Genomic DNA, 23,135 nt, shown 5'->3' on the forward strand with positions numbered 1-23,135 from the left:
ACTGTTCTGTTTAAATCTGAGTTATAGAGGTAAAAATTGTAAGCTGTTGAATCTGATCACATTGGAGCAGACTATAAGCCCTGCAAAATAATGTAAATAATTGAATATACCTGGAATGAAAAAGTAGGTTAGAAGTATAAATACAAGCAATCTCTAAACCATCAGCCCCAGGGTATTTCAACTGACACAAGATTACTTTGAAACCACAGTGATGGACAGCAATTTAAAGGATTTGTTCCAGCTTCCCAATTAAGTGGCAGATTTTAGGATATGTTGTCATAGCACTTACTTAGGAACTGGCATGTTTCTTCAATACATCTGGTGTCCCAAAATACATTGCAGCCTTCAGCCTATGCTAGGAACATATATGTTCAGTGGAAGACCATTCATTTAGCATAGCTTTGGTTACCCTGACAAGGAAACAGGCATGAGCTCTACATCCTTTGATCTGCATTCAAACAAATTTATCTAATTACATCTCAAGTACGCCGGATATTTCAATATTTACATCTTATTCACGTTTACTTCCATATAAACATAGAATCAGATAATAAATAACAAAACTAGTAAGTGATGATCATAACAACTCAGTTAATGCAAGGAATGTGTAACTATCAAAATGATATATAGGAAGAATTTTGATAAAGTATTGCCAAAAAGCACTGGAACAGAACCATCTATGCATCATGTTTGAGAGGATAGATGCGTTATCATTAACACACAGCCATGGGAAAATTAAGCATTTAAGAGTTTTATCTTTGAATGAGATGTTAGGCATACATTCAAGAAGCTGCCTTAGGTTCGTGGCTCATTTCGCTCCTCTGAGAGGTTGTTTGCAAAGTCTTTTTTTTTTTAGTAAAAAAGTTTTATTTCCATTTTCCAACAACCTATTCAATATACAGTCTCTTATTCAACATTAGTCATTAACTTTCATTTGTTACTTATTCGGACCTGCCCAGCTACCACTTCCTTCCTTAACAAACCTTTCCTCCTCCCTTCTCTACTTTCTTCATCCTTCCTCTCCTTCGCTTTTCTACATCCTCTCCTCCTTCCCTACTCTTCTCTTCCACCCTTTCTAACCCTCTCTCTTTCCCCTTTCTTCTTCCTCTCCTTTCCCCCTTTTCTACCTCTCTCTTCCTACCTACTTTCTTCCTTCACTCTCTCCTCTCCTTTCCATTCCTTCTGAAATGGCAGCTGAGCAGCCCGATTTCATTTCAAATTATTTCTATTTCTTAATTACATATCTTCAATCATTCCTTTACATTGATCCTTCATCTCCCCTCTCCCCTTCCCTCCTCCCCCTCCCCCCTCCCGAGACTTCCCAGAACAAAGTACAGGGTATAAGATTAACAATCATAAATTAAAATACAACATAAGTCATAATCCATAGTCACTCCTCTCTCTAAGACCTTAACTCCCCTTCCAGAAACAAAAAAGTACATTCTTCTTCCAGTCCATTATATATCAGTCCATTCCACTCCTAAAATCTTCAGAATCTTCCAATTAAATTAGTATTTCCAGTTCATCAATAAAATACATAGTTTTTAATATCCAATCTTCATCAATTAACACCAAATATATATCAATCCATTCCACTCCTGAAGTCCGTTTGCAAAGTCTTGAAAACTGGGACATCTGAGTTCAATTGAAGATTTAGGGAGGATGACAAGAAGGCTGGTATGTTTTCAAATAGTTTGCTCTTGAGGTAGAGTTGTATTATTATTCTTAATTAATTAATTTTAATTAACTAAAAAACTATGCTGCCTTGGAGGATCTCTAGGTTTCATTTTCTAGAATGTTCTATGGTTCCCAAACTCCATAACACTGAAAGAAATTGCAGTACATTTGGATGTGGAATTGAGTTTGACAAATGTCAAATAGGTATTGGGTTATTTGAAATAATGAAAAATTAGGCTTCTGACTTCATCAGCACTGCTGTAAGATAGGATAAATAACTGAAATAACTTTTAATACAAATAGTCCTTGACATATGACCACATTGAGTCCAAAATTTCTATTAAGTCAGACATTTGTTAAGTGAGTTTTGCCCCATTTTATTATCTTTTTTGCCACAGTTGTTAAGTGAATGACTGCAGTTAATAAGTTAGTAATATGGTTGTTAAGTGAATCTGGCTTTCCCATTGATTTTGCTTGTCAAAAGGTTGCAAAAAGGGATCACATGACCATGGGATACAGCAACAGTCATAAGTATGAGTCAGTTGCCAAACATCTGAATTCTGATCACATGAGCATAGGGATGCTGCAAAGGTCCTAAGTGTAAAAAATGGTCATGTCACTTTTTTCAGTACCGTTGTTGTAACTTTGAATGGTCACTAAATGAACTATTATAAGTTAAGGATTACTTGTAATTCCTTCCACATTTCTCTCTAAAACAAAAGAGAAAGGAACTTGGGCCAAGATATTTGGATAGGAAACCAGATTACTTTATTTTGAGCTACCTTGAATCTAAGTGACCTTGGTGATTCCGCAATAAGGCAAGTTTCTCCAATGTTGAGATATTACCTCAGTGGTTGTATCTTAGTTAAGACTAATGAATAATGCCAGGAACAGCATTTTGGGCAACAAATCCCCAAGGTGTTAGGCTAAGTTTGCAAAATCCTATTGATGTAGCTTTACAATAAATTAGAATTAGCTCATCTGATTCCGATTCCTATCTGGTTTACCTGGCTAGGCTGACATCAAAAGCTGTGGTGGCGCAGTAAAGGTAAAGGTTCCCCTCGCACATGCATGCTAGTCAATCCCGACTCTAGGGGGTGGTGCTGATCTCCGTTCCTAAGCCGAAAAGCCAACGCTGTCTGATGACAAGTCTGTGGTCATGTGGCCGGGATGACTAAACACCAAAGGCACACAGAACGCTGTTACCTTCCCACCAAAGGTGGTCCCTATTTTTCTATTTGCAATTTTACATGCTTTCGAACTGCTAGGTTGGCAGAAGCTGGGGCAAGTAATGGGAGCTCACTCCATTACACGGTGCTAGGGATTCGAACCACCAAACTGCCGACCTTTCTGATCGACCTCAGCATCTTAGCCACTGAGCCACCACATCCCCTGCAGTATTGCTGGCTAATTTTGCTGACTGCCAGCAGTTCAATCCTGATGGGCTCAAGGTTGACTGAACCTTCCATCCTTCTGAGGTCAGTAAAAGGAGGATCCAGATTGTTGGGGCAATAGGCTGACTCTGTAAATCGCTTAGAGTGGACTGTAAAGCACCGTGAAGCGGTATATAAGTCCAAGCGCTATTGGTATAGCTATCAATGTTGCAGGTCTGAAAGTATAATCTCTCCCCCACTCCACTTCTCTTTACATCATGAGAACCTAGGGAGGGTCACTTCAGAGCCTCTTGCCCCACCCACTATCCAGTTGAGGGCTATTCTGTCTTGATCTGACCATTCCCTTGGCAGTGTTTCTTGGCACAATCTGCCAAAGTCTTTTCCACCTTGTGCTCATCTGAGGTCCTCCATCTTCATATGTCATAAACTCCTCAGTAAACTAAAATATTTAACAGAGGTTTTCTGGTTAGTTTGGATACACATGGGAAAGATGTGGTGCTGAGGAAAAACATACATCCCAATAGTAAATTACTTCTTTTGATATCACGTGGAGAGGATGACATTTATTCAGCTGTTACTTCCTTTAACTCAATTATTTTAACTGACCTTTAAAAATGTTACAATTAAAGTTTCTTTTTGGCATTATATATTAAGAGGCTTTATATATTGATATCTAAAATTAGAGGCAAACTGTGTAACAATAAAAGAATATTACGGTTGAGTAAAAGCCAATATACATTGAAAGAATATATATTAATCTGTTTTATCCACACTACATACAGTAGATGGATATACCTACAAGATAAATTAAAAGGAAAAAAGAGGGAAAAGGAAAAAAGAATATTGAAAGAAGAGAAATGCAAACAGAAAAGATTGAAAAAATAACTAAGTGTAATAGGTATGCAAAAATTATTACTAAAAATGTCGGACTATTCACATATTGAAATTGTGTGACACTTTTCTACTTCATTAGTATGATTTATTGCAGTCAGGCAGTTTAGGCTGGATTTAATAGTTTTATCTACCTATTTAGTTTTTTTTCAAAGGATCTGGGATAGACATGTTGTTTGGCGTTAAAGGTATCCTCACAGGATGTAAGCTGTTCCAAGTAAAGCTGCCTTTTGCAGTTGATGGACAGCAATGTGTTCAACTGGTACTCTGTGTTCTGGATTCAAAGTGCCTATTACTATTGGTACTAATCTTATGAGTCATTGCACAATTATATTTATTCAATTTTTAATTAATGAATTAAAACTAGACCACATGGAATAATATTGTCCAGTCTTGCCTCACCTTTGATTTATAGCTTATTCAAAGGCTAGTACATTTTTCATTTTAATTTGACTGTTTTGAACTGCTTTTATAAATTTAGGGTAGTATAATTGATTTCACATTATGTTTGGAAACCACACAAGCTGTTATGAGAGCATGATTAGAAAAGGCAATCAATCTCCATAATAAGCAGGCAAACCTCTTTGATATCCTTTTGCTTTTGGGCAAATGTTTTCTTTTTTGGTCAATGTTTGTCCTCCCCTTTTCAAGTTCATTTGCATTCTAATTCTTAAAAGCCCATGTAATTGAAGCTTTGCTCTCTCTCTCTCTCTGATCGCTTCAGCTCACACCGGGGTTTCAACTTATGAGACAAAATACAGAAACAGCAGGAGGTCCAGGAAATAAGCTGCAGAGTTCATTGTTTCCTCTCCATGTTTCATAGGGGCGAATAGCTTAATATAAACATCGGCTGCTTTTAATTCTTCTTGGGTGTTTCTGTAATTTGCACTGAACAAGAATTTGGCCTAGTCTCGCTTTGTTGTCATTGTTCTGATCTACACTTTCATTGGGGCAATTCCCATGGGGCTCAGATCCACCTTTTTAAGCAGATCTGCCTGCTTCCATCTCGCGATGGCTCTGATTTCGGAGCCTGCTTGGCTTTTCTGCCGTCCTGCACCTGCTCCGGCACCATTTGTGAGCCCTCAAGAACGAGGCACCTGCTGGCCAGCTTCAATCACTGCTCGGCATCGAAGACAATACCTCCACGAAGGCCCCCACTCCCATCCCCTCCCGCCGCCATCCTCTCGATGCATTGTTCCAGAGGGGCACCGATAAGGCAACCTCGCCCCCATTGCCCGTCGCTTGACCCCCCGTCGCCGTCTTTGAGGCGGCCGTGAGGAAAGCCCACCTTCTGCCGCCAAGCAAGCAAGCGCGGCTAAGGCGAGCCCGTTCCCTTTTGCCCTGGCTGCAGCCGCCGCCGCCTCCCCGGATCGAGCGCGCGCGCGAAACCAACTGACAGCTCCAGCGGGCCTGGCGGGCGGGCGGGTGGACGGCGGCGCGCTCGGCCGCGCGCTCCACAGCGTACGCGTGGGGCGCGTTTCGCTCGCGCGCTCCGGCTTAGAAACGCGCCGCCTTTCGGAGCTCCCTTAAACCCCGCGAACCAGGAGTAGCGACTCACGCGGCGGCTGCCAATAGAAAAGCCGCTCGCCGCGGTCTGGAAGAACTGGGCGAGAGGGAGGTGGCGCGGGGGGGGGGGAGGAGGAGGAGAAGCGCCCTCCCCAAAGCATCTTGTGGCAATGAGCGCTTAAACGGCAACGGCGACGGGGCTTTCTCCTCATTCTCTCTCTCTCCTTCCCGGCACCGTCCGGCGACAGCTGATGTAAGACCCTGGCGGGAGCGCTGACAAAAGGAGGCGGGGAAGAGGTGGAAGGAAGGCGGGTGAGTGTGTGTGTGTGGGGGGGGGGCGCGGAATGCGGTGCTGCGAACCCAGGGATTGCCTTTCCCCGAGCACCACCGGGCGGGCGGGCAGGTAGGAAGAAAGGGCGACCGAGTATCCCTCGACTCCCGGCGGGGCGACGCTGGACAAGGGGCGGTGATCTCCGGCCGCGCAGGGCCTGGGCTGCGTCTCCCTGTCCTCCGTGCAGCCCCCTTTCTTCTCCAATCTCCTTTCCGAAGAGGGAGATCCTCGCCGGGACCAAAGCACTTGCTTTGCTGGTAAGTCCAGCTCGGGAGCGCGTCCGAAGCCCCGGGTTTGGAAGAAGCAAAAGGAGCTTAAGAGTTGATTTATTCCTGGCGGCCCTTCCGATAAGGCGCTGCTGCTGCTTGCTGTTGCCGGAGATCTTGTTAGCCAAAACCCTTTTGGTGGCATGGCTTCTACGGTGACCGTTTCCCCCCTTGCACGCACGCACACACACACACACACACACCCCGCATACACACACTCCCACACACACACACAAGCTTGGTGCACTTTTTGATTTGTTTGGTCCTGCTTTATAAAGTGGCGTCGTGGCAGGTCTCTCCAGAAGCGAAGCGCCAAGCCTTTTCTCCCCCCCTCCCATCTCTTTGGAGTTGTTGATGGCTCGCCCAGTAAGTCACCTTTCTTTCTTTTCTATCTTTCTTTCTTTTTTGCATGTGCATCCGGGATGAAATGTCAGCGCAGGGTGCTGAGCTAAGAAACGGCTCTGTGGCTCAAAGCTTTTTTTTTTTTTTAACTTTAGTTTTAGAAGCTTCAGGCGGCAGGTAAAAAAAAAAAGAGAGAGGTGTTTGCTGTGCGGTGACCTCTTTCCCCTTTCCACAGCCTCCCTCCTCCCCTTCCCCGCAGGGATTCGGGCATCTCCCGTGAATTGCCCGTTCAGGTTTCCCGGTGAAGGTTTTTCGGAGCTGGCATCGAGTGTGGGATGGTGGTGCGTTTGGTTAAAGGAAACGATTCGTGAAGTTTATACAGGCAAAAAGATCCCGGATTCTTAATCCGGATTGGCATTTGATGATTCTTGCCAGGTGCTCTTGAACGGGCTGTTGATTTTCTTTAAAAAAAACACCAAACCAAACACAAAACAAAACCCTAAATGCTTGGCACTGCCTCCTTTGCGCTATTGCTTATCTTCTTGGTCCCTTTCCTGCATTATTATTGTTCTTCATGGATGAAGTAATACTTTTGGCCAAGATAGCAATCTTTGGGAGCTACTAAGAAAAGTGTGCATGCAGATGTATTGGGGTACGGTTCTAAGCATTTTTAATAAATTGGTAATATTAATTCCTGCATGAGGATAGAGAACATGGCAGAAAATATGGCATTATATATAATTTATAATATCTTTATTCTGCTTTTTTCCCTGGAAGCTTAAGGTGATGTACTTATTTGGTTCCCACAGCAATCTTGTGAGATAGGAAGGTCCTATGAAAGAGAGTCATCAAAGAGGTGGTTGGTCCATGGACACTGTCCTCAACTAATTCTGGAAAAGTGTGTCCATATATTTAAATGCAAACATGCATTTAACCACCATAGCAGTAGGACACTTGTTGAAGATGATACAAATCTGATTTGTGCTGCTGCGTTTATATGCATGCATTTGCCATACTGTCAGAATGCCACTCTGTCTCTTGCATTCCTTAGTACTATAATACTTATAAAAGTGGTGAGTTTGTGACTGAGTTAAATTGTATAGGAATAAAAGAGTGAGTCCTTATAGGAGAAACATGTCACAAATGGGGTGTGTCACAAAGGCTCAGATTTGTCACTTATGAATTAGGAATTTGATGCATGAATGATGATAAAGTATATGAGATTCTGTGATTGGACGCTTTGGTTTAAACTGTCAGGAATCTGGTAGCAGCTTTTCTGACTAGGAAATGTTATTAAAAGACATACACTTTCATGAGCTGCAGCGCACTTAATCCAATGCAAAGAATGTTTTACAAAAGCATCTGCCTTTTAATAAAATTAGTTTTATTTTGGAATCCTGATTTTTTGCCACCATAGATCAACATGGCTATCTTCCTATATAATTAGTATAAACTTATGGTCCATTTCCAAAGATTTCTAATTGAACAACGAACTATTGCACTTTTTGCGTTGCTGCCAAATAAGCTATATGGAGGAGTCCCTGAGGGCATCAGAAATCTAGCATGAATTTTAAAAGAACCTTACTTTTTAACAGTACAGTTTTGTAGCTTTCCCAATTGTTGATGTATGCCAAGGAAATGAAAGAGCAAAACATAGCCTTGTCATAAATGTTACATAAGCGGAGATTGAATAGGAGTTATTATGTGGCATCACTTTTCAATAGACCACTTCGGAATACCTTGCACAATTGTCTGTTTCCTTGGAACCAGATATAGTCTGATTACATAACTACCTTTCTTTCGTTTGCATCTTGGCAAATATTGGAGAGGTTGGATCCAAAACAGATATCTTACAAATAAGATTTAGTCCGCATATAAATGAATAGTTTTGGGGTAAATTGAAGGAAGTAATATAATAAATGGTGGTATTTGCATTGTTTCTAACCAAACTTTATTTCTGATAATATAATGGGAAGTACAGTTTAGGTTACATATGCTAAATCAGTGGTAAATGCACTTCAGCCTGTGGGTTTGGCTTGGCTTGTGGCCCTTGTCTTTGCCTATAAATCAGACCTGTGCTGTAAAATAGATCTGTGCTAGTGACTGTCAAAACAATTTTCAAACCTGACTTGATATTAGGTATGGTTTCGTATCTGCTTGAGTAACAATGCGCTTTGCTTTACAGCTGCACTCCCACGCACAGAAGCTTTGTTTTAAAACACAATTCCCCCCCCCCTTTTTTTTCCAGGTTAAGAACCCCTAATTTTAAACGGTTTAGCCATGGCATGCGTATATGAGGCTAAGTAATAACCGATATGTCTTTAAATGTAGATCCTTCTCTCACATTTACTACCCCAAATATAGAGAAATAGTATGTTTTTTATTCAAGTAAACCTATAGTTCTCTAGTCTTGTTGTAAGATTAGCAATATAGTCATACTTCACAGAAAGAAGATAAAAACTCCAAACAGAAATACAATCAGTTAAATCGGTGATTGAAAAGGAAATCACTGACTTCAGTGGGTCCAGTCCTTTGATTCTACAAGTGACCCTGATAATGTTTAGTTGTATTGTGGAAAAAGAAAATAAGATAGGGGTCACCTGTGCTTCCTTTCCCAGTTTGTAGTCACCACCTAATGCTAACACATTCTCCCTCTCTCTCTTTGAAATGAAGACCAAGAGGGAAAAGAGTCTTTTTTGAGGGATGACAAAACTGTTTGTGGCATATGGGCATTGGATCCCAGAACTATATTAGCTTTAACTTTCTTAATTTCCCCATTTTGAGTTAACCTCCTACCTAATGACATGCTTTGAAAAATATGAAATCTTGTTGTTTGTTTGGAAATATTTTGGCTGGTGTAACTGAATAGATCTCAGGCTATGAATTTAAATAACAAATGAACTACCCGTCAGGAAATATAAACAACTACATTCACTGGATTTTTTAAAAAATAATCGTTATGAGTGAACACAGCTATGAATTTCATGTTTCCGGTATTCCATGTTCAGAGGAGCTAGTTATCTTGATGCTAAAGAATGTGTACTGCCATGCCCAAGGCAAACTGCAATGGCCAAAGTAGCTGGAATAGATGGGAATTGAAGTCCATTACCTCTGGAGATTGGGAAAGCTGCAACTTTATAAAAATGGTAAAATCACCTTGAGTTGAGCTCCTTCTGGTGACTTCATGGTGATTGCTATTTTATTTATTTATTAAATTTTTATGCCATCCAACTCCTCTACAAGATGGGTTGCCATTATCTTCTCCCATTGTCCTTTTTGACTTCTCAAAAGTCCAAAAACCCGAAAGACTAAACCAGGGGTGAATTCAGCAGATTCTGACAGGTTCTGGAGAACCAGTAGTGGAAATTTTGAGTAGTTTGGAGAACCGGCAAATACCATCTCTGGCTGGCCCCAGAGTGGGCTGGGTATGGAGATTTTGCAGTATCCTTCCCCTGCCAACAAGCCACACCCACCAAGCCACACCATGCCCACCAAGCCACGCCCACAGAACCGGTAGTAAAAAAAACACGAATTTCACCACTGGATTAAACCTCTGGTCCCAATGATGGACCCACATTGGATCCTACAACATTATCCTGGGACAAATATATTCAGCTTCATTCATAATTACTTCAATCCCTACCTATTGGACATAAGAAGAGATTCAGACTATTCTTGGTGCAGGTTTTTTTTTCTTGGCATCAGCTTAAAAGCGTGATGATTTGGAATGAGATTTGGTATGCTTGTCTCTTTGAATCAGGGTTTACAGTTTCCCCTAGTTTCCTTTTCACAAGGGATGCAAAATATGTTTCACTTAGCTGATTTAAAACATTTTTTCTTGCTCTCAGGTATTCTAGCTATTGTTCTGGTGGTTTTTCTCAATATATTTTGGTTTGTTTTGAGTTATGCCTTTTAGCATATAACCAATAACAGTCATTTGTAAAACACCTACGGATATTAAACAAGGAGTAACTTCAAATCTTGCACTGTTTTCCCCATATTTGTTCTACTCTATTCACTTAGGTTTGGGCTTCTTCCTCCCTCCTTCCCTCCTAAGTCTGCTTAGGTTTTATTTTTTTCCCAGAGTTTATGCACTTTTCAGTTTTCGCACTTTTCAGTTTTCACACTTTTATAGTGTTCAGCATTCTTCGAAGCCTCTTGAGTATAGATTGTACTGGTGTAGGTAGAGAGACCGGGTGTCTGAAGAACTGAGCTTTCAGCGTATGTGAAGGTAACATCTGTTAAGGAAGTTCTCTTCCATTCTGGCTCTAATTTCTTTCTCTAGTTGTTAGCCAACATTCCAGATGCGGTGAAATTGTTCAGATTTTTATTAACCTTCTCTTCAGGCCAGTCCTGTAGTCCACAGAACCCCATTTCCCCCATTGATAATGGTACTTAGGCTATCTGCAAAATTGTAATTGTGAGCTGTCCCACCCACTCGCTCCAGCAGAAGAATTTTGCCTGATGGAATCCACCACTTTTCTGTGGTGGCCCCCCACTCCTTGGAATATTCTCCTGCTGGAGGTGAAGTCCGCCCCCAGACTCGTGGCCTTCTGGAAGAGCCTGAAACCTTGGCTCTGCCAGCTGTCATGGGCTCCTGGTAAGAGAGTGCTGGTTGTGGGGTTGGTTGATGAGAGAGAAGGAGAGAAGATCATTCATCTTCTTGGTTTTAGCTTTATATTTTAATTGCTTTGTATGATCTTTTTTACACTTTTTATTGTATGGTATGCTCCATCATTGAGATGAGCAGCAAAACAAACAAACAGCAAAACAAACAAATAAATAACCCGAGTATTGTGATCAGTTAATGCAGATGAGACTTTCTTACCAATCTCTCTCTCCCCACGCCACCCCACATACACAAGCCAAACATATGAAAATATTTCTGAAGACCCTTTTTTTCTTAATTCCAAAAGAAGTTTTGTAAGCTTAGTCAGGATAGATGTTTGCTTCTGCATGTATGTTGCCTCTGCTGTTTCTTGATAAGTGTTTGTGGGACAGTTATGGCTACAGTTGTGGTTAGGAATTGCTGTGATAAATAGAAAAGGGGCTGCTGACAGATGAATGTCTGTTGGTTACATTGATAATAATTTCATCAATCTTCTGCATGTAGTCATGTTGGAAGAATAGATGGACGAACATCTATTGTTAAAAAAATATGTTAAGTGGATTTTTTTTAGTAGGAAAGAGAAATAAAGGGAGAAAATTAATAATCAGCCACCATTAACTCTTGGGGTAATTTTATGACACCTGGTTCATGTCATTTTTTACAAAATCTAATAAATAATTGAGATATTATTAGCTAAATAAAAGTAACAGTTATGACATTATTAGCACCCAGTTCAAATAAAATGAATAGATAGCTTAGGAACGTACTTTGGCCAATCTCTGCCATATCCCTATTATGGCATAGAAATAATTGGGTGTCAATCTTACTTCTGACACTTCTGATTTAATCTTAAGAATCTAAGTTGGTTGCTGTAAAAATGAATAGAAAGCCAACAGAGCCTCTTCTTGGGTAATATGTACCTTGAATAGGCTAAGATGGATGTAGCAGCCTCCTTCTGATAGTAATCCATCAATGTTTCCAGGACAAACAGTAACATGCTCTCCCCTACTGTTTTCACTTAGTAACTGGTATTTAAAGATACACAAATGTGAGTTTTGCAATAATGTAAGTCCATATTACATATTACCCTTGCACTCTGTTTATTCTATTTTTTTTAGTACTGGATTACTACCAAAGTAAAGTTCTTTTTTTCTTCATAATGATTACGGGATTGAAAGTGGGCCATGATGTTAAATGATAATTTCTTCTGTCCTTTCATATTTTCCAGAGGACTTAATCATGGTTAAAGGTTAGCTGTAAATTTAATTATAGTCAAAGCAAAGTTATGGTTCACTCAAAACCACAGCTATTGGCACACATCTTGGTGACAATGAATCTCAGCTGGAGGAAGGGGAGTTTTGTTTAATTCAAAGAATGAAACTGTAAATGTTGATTTCTAGACTTGATGTTACTCTTTAATTGAAGATATTGAGAGAACACAGGCTTAAATACTGTATTGTTTTTCTTCAGAAACTTACAAGTATTTAGGGAGTGGGTCAAGCTTTTCCTGTTGGAATCCCCCCTCAATTTTCTTGAAGCATTTAGAGACCGCTATTCAGTATAGGAACTAGGACTGATCAGAATGGGTATGACGGTATGTGTGACAATTGCCTCTCACACAGAATACAGGATTCATGGTACTTCTATCCTCCTGATGCTGCTTTCTATTCGTTTTTGGCAAATGACATTTGTGCACTACCAAAATGCTTCAGATATGTGGAACATGATTTTATTTCTAGGATGTTGCTAGAAGAAGGTGCATGCCACTTATATAAGCAAAGAAAATCAAGTCATGATTGTTTTCTGTCAAGAAAGTTAAACTGATATGGAGATTATAAAACTGACTTGATTGTCTTTTCTGGTAAAATGGATTGTGAAATGCACGAGAGATCCACCAAACAATTATGAGAGAGAGAAATTAATTCACTTTCCTCAGGGGTTTGGTGGACAGAAAGGAATTTAGTCATTTGTTTATTAAATCTGCATCAGGTGTATGGGAATGAAAAGACTTTTCAAACTTGCACATGTTTGCAAATCAGCAAATGAATGGATTAAATAAGCAGTTTGTGGGAATTGTTATTACCTCCTCCATGGCTTTCCTTGCAGGTACCAGTTTGGTGCTGCTGCAAAAGATTTCAGTCTACATTCTGTCCGGAATCAGGACTTACCCAGATATATTTGTTAAGACTGAATTATGAGTGGCAGAAGGAGATAGGGGAGAACCATGCATCTGCTGCAGCTTGCTCTCATTACAGAAAATCATGGCTTACTGTTAATATGAAGGCTGGTGTTACTGTGGTTAATCCAAGCGTAGGGAAACATGTTCTTTTATTCTATGGAAAAATGTGAATGGCTATTTATGCCCTCTCCTCCAAAAATATGGATGTCACTGTGTGTACAGTTCTGTACATTAAATTAATACTGGTTAAGAATGTTGAGAATGTTTCTGCAGAATTTACTGAAATAAAGAGAAAGTGTGAATTGTTTTACATAAATCAAATCTGGGAAACAGGCTAGATGGTTTCAAAGTTAAGTGAGTTTTATATAACAGAGGAAAAATGTTTCAAGGCACATCCTAAGGGCTCATATCTCAGAAATAAACTCTAGAATAGCTGACTTTAAGTCATATTAGATTTCAAATTAGTTATTTTTGGAGATACTGTAATAGGTTGTACATCACTCTGGTCTCCTGGGTTAAAAAAAAGCCAGAATATATTTTGCAAGCAAACTATTTGCAATGTCCTTTGGGATATAAAGTGTATGATCTGGTACACCTCATGAAAGAAGTAACTTTGAAGCTCAAGTTGAATACTGAAAAGGCATTGTATATTGAAAAAGATATGATGTGATTAATTTGTGTTGACAAGCACAAGGGTCTGTGCTGCGGGGAAGTAATTGACTGGCTGAAATTTAGCAATATAGTATAAGGCTTGTTCAAGGTTTATTCTCATGCATTCGGGTTGCAGTCCTAATGTTGTTGAATCCTTTGGATAGTTCCTGTGACCCGCTATTCTCGTGCCCCTGTCTGATCTTGACTGCAGCTTTCCCATCATAGGCTAACAGCTGTGATTCTGCTGGAAAGATTAATTGCTTGACTGCTAAGGTAATTAAAAGTCTGTGAACACTGAACAAAGCAAAAACCTGTCATTACTTTGATAGATTTTTCAAGGATGTATGTATGTCTAAGGGCAGTAGCATCACTGTTCCAAACATTCAGTTGTTACCTGTGTAAAGTCTACAAATGATTTCCCCCTTATTCAGAAGTTAGACTGAGAGTGCTAGTTGCAGGAAAAGGGCACAATGTTTGCACTGCAGAATTTCACATCTTTAAATTCATTTTGTTTTTATAGCCAGAAGGATAAGGAAGGTGTTATGAAACCTCTTTGGTTCAATAACTGGAAATACTCCTCATTCCCATGTTTTTCCAGCCTCTGTGATTTCTGTAAGAAGATATACATAATGGATTGTAATGGAATTAGATTAAAACATTTGTATAGGGATCTCTAGCATTGCAGGGAGGAAGGTCAAAGAATAAATGCTACAGCTACCAAAATGTCTCTGAACCATAATGCTTTCAATTGAATTTGCTCTTTTTTCTGCATGCCAATGCTCAAGTTAGCTATCAATAAAAAGAGCAAAATACAAAACAGATTAATTTAAATTACGGTAAAATATGATATAAAAACATCCCCAAAACAGATGGTAACCAATATGCCAATGTTGTGCCTGAATGGAGATACATTTGCCAAACAACCTTTTATTTCGCTTCTATATCAATTTTGTTCTCACTTATCTGGAAGTAATGCAGGTGGCAGTTCTGATCTCAGAAAGTCTAAGGGTGGGATTGAGCTGAAAGACCTTGAGTAGGGCTGGAGGAAGCGGAAAAATATTTGAGAACAAGACTGGCAAACTCCTTTCATGCTGTTGAGGTTGCCCCGGGGGAGATTTTATTTTTACCTTATGTGGAAGCAATATCCAGGACGTTCAGAAGAGCCTACTTTCAAGTCAATCTGAATAGGATTGAAATCTGGGATGAATTTTCCAAGATCAAAATTGGACTGATTTCTGGATATTTATGGTGAGGAAAGACGATATATTTTTTCTTCCCATCAGATGGGCCATTGACATGTCTGCATTTTTCCCCAGTACTTCATGATTATATTTGTTGTGTCTTGCCCGCCCTCAGAGCAGCCGGGGCCTTCTTATCTGCTCCCGAACACGGAGGAATGTATGCCTCCCGGCCCCAGTCCTGGCTCCATGCCCAGACAAACTGCAGAAGAAGGAGCACCTCTCGGCCCCAGCCCTGACTCCATGCCCAGGCAAACGGAGCAGCTAGACCCCTCCCCCTCCTCCACAGCATGTGAGCCTGAGGAGGGTTTATTACCAACAGCTGATTGGAGTGACCCTCGCATCAGAAGATTGGATAGGCGGAGGCAACAGAAGGAAGGGAGGGGCAGGCCTTAATGAGTGCTGAGTCATGGAGCCACACCCCATGGCCTATATAAAGGATCTGCTTTCTGGCAGTCTCTGAGTCAGGCAAAAGTCGAACTTATCTTGCTGAAGTCACTTACTGGTCTCCTGCCTGCTCTGAGGACTTTGCTAGGACTTTGGGCAGAGCTGCAGAGGCAAGCCTATTCGGATTTCCCTGACCCGGCCGTCAGCGGAAGAGTGGGACACGACAATATTTTTGGTACTGAAGTTGTTAGGTTTTTATGGATGTTTTTGCTCTTGCTGGTTTAAGCACATATATTTAAGATTCTGTGGACTATCTCTGAAAAGGTGATGGAAGAGTTATGAGCAGTTTCTATTCATTGTGGTGCAGTCCTGGCATATGATGTTCCAATCCATATTTAGTGTTGCCCTCCAAATCCAAAGTTGGAGATCCACTTTGCTTTGATTTCCAACTTTGGTTTGAAGGATAAATGCTATTCATAATTAATGATGACATAACATGTGATGAAATGTTATTAAAGAATTTATATACAAGAGGAAAGAGCAAGGTAAGCTGACTCAGATACAGTGAAAAATCATGATGTCAACCAACTTGTATGAATCTCAAGCTTGTAGACTCATCCTTTGCTGCACCTGTGAGGGTACAGAAGAATATATAGACCCACGAGCTTTACAAAATTTTGTTTTTGTAATGTGACCTTTTGTGAATTATCTATAATAAGCTCTTAACTTGGAATGTAGTAGCCCGGAGTAGTGTTTGAAAGAAGGAAATGTTTTTAACTGAGAAGGGAAGAGGTCATATTTTTTTAAGATTTCTAAATGACCTGTGGAATTTAATTCTTGACTTTTATTATTATTATGTTTATTTGGCAACAGATTGTCTACAAGTTACATAAATGTATTGCTGCAGCAGCTTGCCATTCCATCTGCTGACACATCTACTCATAATTATGCTTCTGAGTTAGAAAGAGAAAGAGAGAGAAAAAGTATTTATACAGTATGCACTTAGTTCTACATAATATTAGTATGAAAAAAAAGATTTTTGGATTTAAGAAGTTGATATTATTAGGTTCCTATCACTCCAATAGTCATGACAACACACTTTAAAAACCTTGGAAATAAGCCATTTATGTTTTCTTGTTTAAAATATTTATACGGCCACTTAACATATCAAATTTTGCTAGCTCCCAATCAACAATTAAAACATCAGTAATAAGGCAATGTATCACATATGTTTACTAAAACATAAACATTAAAACCCTGGCACCAAAGTTAGGCTTCTACATCCCATCATCCTTTGTTAAATTGCTTATCCACCTTACAGTATCCCAGTGCTTGGGGGAAAATCCAAGTCTTGTGTTTTTTGGAAGGCTGGGAGAATGGGGTCCTGTCAAACTCCATGGGGAAAAATATAGCATAGGGCAGGAGCTGTCACAGAAAAGGCATGCTTCCTAGTTCCCATAAGATGGTAATGTTTAAGGGAAGGGACTAGCAATGTGCCCACTCTATCTGCTAAGACAGGTAGCTGTCCCTAGGGAGAGGTGATCTCACAGATAACCTGGCCTTTTGTCTGGCTCCTTCCTTCCCCTTTGACCATCAACTGCAGATAGGTAGAATTGAGATCTGAGAAGCAACCCAGTATAGGTAACATTACCTTTTTAGCACTCTCTCCACTAAATTGAGGAATTTCTCAAAGCTGTTACTAATATGTTTTACGAAAGATAAACATTAATAGTACAAGCAAATATGCCCATGATGGGAACACAGCTTAAAAAGGCATTATTGATGAAACAAAACCTCTTACCTTTGTTCACACATACTAAAAATAGTCCTAAAAGATGCAGATACCTGTCAACGCAGGCTTTCACAGTTTTTATTTATTTAGCGTATGGCAAATGCATGGATTTATAGTAGTTTCAATGTTAATGTCCAGTCCACCCGGCCATTCAAGGACAGGGTGGTCTATGTCAAAAAAAATCAAACATTGGGCTTTCACAATAGTATCAGTCCATTGGTGATTTGTGCTGCTACTTTGTTTTCTTCCTTCCCCATCCACAATGTTTTGTTACTACTAATTAGGAACATTGATTAAACTTCCAGTTCTGAATATAACCTTTTTTAAATTTGTCATCTGGAGATAATAAGAACAAATGATGAAAATAAGAACAATGATGAAAATCATCTTGAATGTATTTGGGTCAATATAAAAGGGGTGAAAAACGATATTGCCATAGGTCTATACTATAGGCCACCCAACCAAACAGAGGAAGTAGATGAACTTTTTGCTAGTCAGCTAACCAAGGTATGTAGGAAGCACATCACAGTAGTAATGGGGGATTTTAACTACCCTGACATCAACTGGGAAACAAACTCTGCACCAAGTGGAAAATCCAACAGGTTCCTAACAAACCTAGCAGACAACTTTGTTTCCCAAAAAATAGAGAAGGCGACAAGGGGGTCAGCCATATTGGACTTAATTCTCACTAACAGAGATGAAATGATAGAAGGTGTTGAAGCTACAGGAACCTTGGGGGCAAGTGACCACGCAATATTGGAATTCAACATTAAGCAAATACAAGTAGTAGAACAAAGTCAAACTAGAGTCTTGGACTTTAAGAGAGCTAATTTCAATAAACTTAGAGAGATCTTGAGAAGGATTCAATGGATGAGAATCCTCAGGGGAAAACAACTCAAGAAGCTTGGGAAATTTTGAAAAGTGAGATTATAAAAGCACAGTCTAACACAATACCAATGAAGAAGAAAATAGTAGATCACAAAAGAAACCAGCATGGATGCATAAAGAACTATCTGACAAATTGAAAGACAAAAGGACAAATATAAAAAGTGGAAAGAGGGGCAAATAACTAAGGCAGAATATCAGCAACAGCCCGAGCCTGTAAAGATGAAGTGAGGAAAGCTAAGGCTCACAATGAACAAAGGCTAGCGACAAAAGTAAAAATAATAAAAAGCTTCTTGCAACATGTTAAAAACAAGAAAAAAGTCAAGGAAACAATTGGCCCATTGCTGGGAGAAAGTGGCAAGAAGATGTCAAGCAACAGGGAGAAAGCAGATCTACTTAACTCATATTTTGCATCTGTCTTTACACAAAAGGAAAAAACAATCCAACCTATCAAAAACAGCACTACAAAAAACAGATTAGAAACACAAGTTAAAATAGGAAAGAAAATGGTAAGTGAACACCTGTCTACCCTAGACGAGTTCAAATCACCAGGACCGGATGGATTACGCCCCAAGGTTCTGAAGGAACTGGCAGATGTGATCTCAGAACCACTGAACTATATCTTTCAAAGATCCTGGAGCACAGGGGAGCTGCCAGAGGCCTGGAAAAGAGCTGATGTAGTTCCCATCTTCAAAAAAGGAAAAACAGATCCAGGAAACTACAGACCTATCAGCCTGATCTCAATACCGGGGAAGATTCTGGAAAAGATAATCAAGCAACGAATCACCGAACACCTAGAAGCAAACAAAGTAATAACCAAAAGCCAACATGGGTTTGTCAAAACAGATCATGCCAGACTAATCTTATCGCATTCTTTGACAAAATGACAAAATTAGTAGACCAGAGGAATGCTGTTGATATAATTTACTTGGACTTCAGTAAAGCATTTGATAAAGTAGACCATAACCTACTACTAGATAAAGTAGAAAATGTGGGTTAGACAGCACCACCACCAGATGGATTCAGAACTGGCTGACCAATCAGACTCAACGTGTAGTCCTCAACGGAACTACATCCACATGGAGGGAAGTATGCAGTGGAGTACCCCAAGGCTCTGTTTTAGGCCCAGTACTCTTCAACATCTTCATCAATGACTTGGACGAGGGATAGATGGGGAACTCATCAAATTTGCAGATGACACCAAGCTGGCAGGAATAGCTAACACTCCAGAAGATAGGCTCAAGTTACAGAAAGATCTTGACAGACTTGAACATTGGGCGCTATCTAACAAAATGAAATTCAACAGTGAAAAAGTAAGGTTCTACATTTAGGCCAAAAACAAAATGCACCAGTACCGTATATGTGGTACCTTGCTCAATAGTAGTACCTGTGAGAGGGATCTTGGAGTCCTAGTGGATAACCATCTAGATATGAGCCAGCAGTGTGCAGCAGCTGTTAAAAAAGCCAACACAGTTCTGGGCTGCATAAACAGAGGGATAGAATCAAGATCACGTGAAGTGCTAGTACCACTTTATAATGCCTTGGTAAGGCCACACTTGGAATATTGCATCCAGTTTTGGTCGCCACGATGTAAAAAAGATGTTGAGACTCTAGAAAGAGTGCAGAGAAGAGCAACAAAGATGATTAGGGGACTGGAGGATAAAACATATGAAGAACGGTTGCAGGAACTGGGTATGTCTAGTTTAACAAAAAGAAGGACCAGGGGAGACATGATAGCAGTGTTCCAATATCTCAGGGGCTGCCACAGAGAAGTGGGAGTCGGGCTGTTCTCCAGAGCACCTAAGGGTAGAACAAGAAGCAATGGGTGGAAACTGATCAAGGAAAGAAGCAACTTAGAACTAAGGAGAAATTTCCTGACAGTTAGAACAATTAATAAGTGGAACAACTTGCCTTCAGAAGTTGTGAATGCTCCAACACTGGAAATTTTTAAGAAAATGTTGGATAACCATCAGACTGAGATGGTGTAGGGTTTCCTGCCTGGGCAGGGGGTTGGACTAGAAGGCCTCCAAGGTCCCTTCCAACTCTGATGTTATGTTATGTTATGTTATGTTAAATAACATATGCTTATCAAACAATGTCCTACTTTAAAGTAATTCAAAAGCATTCCATTTTTTTCGTTTGTCTTTTCTAAACCAATTTTGTAGGGTGCTTTTGGGGTCTGTCAGGCAGATTAATTTAAAGAAATGAATGTGAACAAACGATCTTGTTTCCCAAGAGGAACAAAGCATTAGTTTGCTTCTCAAGGCACATTTTGCCTTCTCCTGAGAATCCAGTACCCTGAAGAATTAATTGTTGTAGTCTTCTGTCTCTGAGGAGCAGCGTATTTTACTAAAGGCTAAAAGTTACATAAAACACATGGCTACAATTAGTCAGGATGTTTTTATTCAGTTTATCAGTAGTTATAAAGATGAAGTATTTAAAGGTCTTTAGCATATTGGTCCTAGGTATAAATATACACTGAATGGGATTGCAAAGCCTGGAAATGGTAAGAACATTCCAGAAAGATCCTCAAAGCTGTTCGTGGCTGCTGTAAGATCCTAGAAACTCTATTTTTAGATGACAGTCAACTCCAGCTGCCACATCAGTCCATGGTTTGAAGTATCCATAGAGCAAATATAAATAAAATAATTATAGTTGAAAACTTGTAGGTAGCTAGCGATCACTCACTGACCTAACAGGTTTGATGGTTTTCATTTCCCAGCTGATCAACACCATCAGTTTTAGCTGTGTTCCAGGGCAAACCAGTGATATTACCATTTTGTAGATCATAATTTAATATGCTTTGTCCAAATCCATGAGCATATTCTTCTTCAAAAATTCTGATTTCATGTGAACGATTAAGCTTTTTGGGGCTTGGTGTGACATTTCAACCGAATTAAAAAGTACATGCAAAAGAATAGTGTATTGCTTCTGTATCTGATTGTGGCTCAATCAAATGTAACTTTGTATATCATTTAGAATCTCCTTCTATCCCATTGACTTGCAAATTAAGTACAGATCCTAAATCAAGGCGATCCATTTGTTTGCTAGACAAACAAACTTTATGACTCTATTTTCTTCATTTGATTGCAGAATCAGAAACAACATGAAAATCCAGCTTTTCCTCTTTGCTTTTATAATGGATGTAAGCTTGTAGGTGTACACATATGAACATATGCACAGTGTTGTAAAGGAATGTCATTTATTCTTGATACAGTTTTATATAAGTGTACTATTGTTCTTCGTGTTTGCACAAAGTTTTAATTTTAACCCACTTCCTGCATTTTTTAAAAAATAAAATAAAGGACAAAACAATGGTGCTTTGATTCTTTTTATTCCCTTTCATTTTTTAAAATCAATCTATCTTTGTTTCCAGGATGGTAAATAAAAATGAGACTTTAAGACTCTCACTAAGAAAACAACAAAGTGTTTTTCTTCTTCACCACATTTTTCAAATCTGCACTGATAAAGTGGCATATTCTCCACAAAGAATATGAGACAATCACTAAGTCTCTGAGGTGTCACAAGACTTGGTTGTTTTATTTTGATAATTATGGAGCTTAGCTATTATGGATAGATTATTATTATTTTTTGCAATGTTTATGTTGTGGCATGTGGCAAAGAAGGGACTTAGGGGTTTTTTAAAACTGTCTTTTAAAAAGTTTTTAAGGGGAGGGAGGGTTAGGATGGATTTTGGGGGAAACCTGTCAGGGACATGGCTGAACCCTGCCGTAGGTTTGGAGGCAAAGGAGGAGGCCAGAGCTCGACTCTATGAGGGCTATTCCATCGGCACGGTAAATGGGAGGGGCAGATATGGCAGGAGCGGGGGACCACATCATGTTCGGGGAGTGCGCGCTCACTGTTTGCGAGCGATCGCACACTCCGGTCCCTCTGACTCTTCTCGTTCCCCGAGTGGCTGGAATCCCCAGAGCCTGGACCTTCGGCTGATGTTATGTAATGCCAGATCCGTGGTGAATAAAGCCCCCCCTTATTTTTGATCTTATACAAGAGGGGGGTGCGGACCTGATGGGCATTTCGGAGACCTGGTTGGGCACGGAAGGGGGGGTGCCTCTTGTTGAAATGTGCCCACCAGGCTTCCGTGCATTTCATCAGCCAAGGGCCCAAGGTAGGGGTGGGGGTGTGGCGGTTATTATTAACGAAAGTCTGGTCCCGAGGGAGGTCACTGTACCACAGATAGCCGGTTGTGAGTTTCTCTTTGTGAAGTGGGGTCAGGGGATGCAGGTGGGCTTACTGATTACGTACCTGGCTCCTTGCTGCGTGACAGCAGCCCTGCCTGAGCTGCTGGATGTGACAGCCGGGATGGCGGTTGAGACCCCCAGACTTATGGTTATGGGGGATTTCAACCTGCTGTAGGTTGGTGAAGCATCAGCGGCAGCTCGGGAGTTCATGGCTTCCATGACGGCCTTGGACCTGACCCAGTTGGTTAATGGCCCCACTCACATCGGGGGAAACACTCTGGATTTGATTTTTGTCTCTGGACAGTGGTTGAATGATCTAGAATTAGGGGATTTAGTTATCAAACCCATGTCATGGTCAGATCATTTGCTCCTTCGACTTGACTTTCGAACCGCCATCCCACATCGCAGGGAGACGGGGCCGACTCGTTGGTTCCATCCCAGGCGCCTGATGGACCCGGAGAGGTTTCTGACGGAGCTTGGGCCATTTCCTGAGGATCTAGCCCACGGCTCGGCTGAAGAACTAGTCGCCCCCTGGGAAAAGGCGGCGGTGGGGGCTTTGGACCGCGTCATGCCTTTGCGGCCTCTGACCCGGCGCCGATCTCAACTGGCTCCTTGGTTTTCTGAGGAGGTGAGAGATATGAAGCGCTGGAAAAGATGCCTAGAGAGTGGGTGGAGGGCCAGCCGTTCTGAATCTGATCGAACACTAGTAAGGTCTTATATTCAGACCTACCTTGTGGCGATAAGAATGGCAAAACGTGAGTATTTTTCCGCTCTTATTGCATCGGCAG

General features: G+C 40.5%; 1 protein-coding gene across 9 annotated transcripts in view; it reads left to right on the forward strand.

Annotated features, from left to right (window-relative positions):
- Positions 1-5,398: 5,398 nt before the first annotated feature.
- PLCB4 (phospholipase C beta 4) overlaps positions 5,399-23,135 on the forward strand; it is a 199,234-nt gene continuing 181,497 nt past the window's right edge. For 4 of the 9 annotated variants that reach the window (XM_058181322.1, XM_058181351.1, XM_058181332.1 and 1 more), the window contains exon 1: positions 5,401-5,780. The gene's annotated coding sequence lies outside the window, so the exon portion shown is untranslated. Of the gene's footprint in view, positions 5,781-5,841; positions 6,057-23,135 lie in introns of those variants that run through there. The other 5 variants (XM_058181359.1, XM_058181402.1, XM_058181342.1 and 2 more) reach the window with 3 other exon arrangements.

The sequence above is a fragment of the Ahaetulla prasina genome, chromosome 1 (assembly GCF_028640845.1).
Source record: "Ahaetulla prasina isolate Xishuangbanna chromosome 1, ASM2864084v1, whole genome shotgun sequence".
Classification (NCBI taxonomy): Eukaryota; Metazoa; Chordata; class Lepidosauria; order Squamata; family Colubridae; genus Ahaetulla; species Ahaetulla prasina.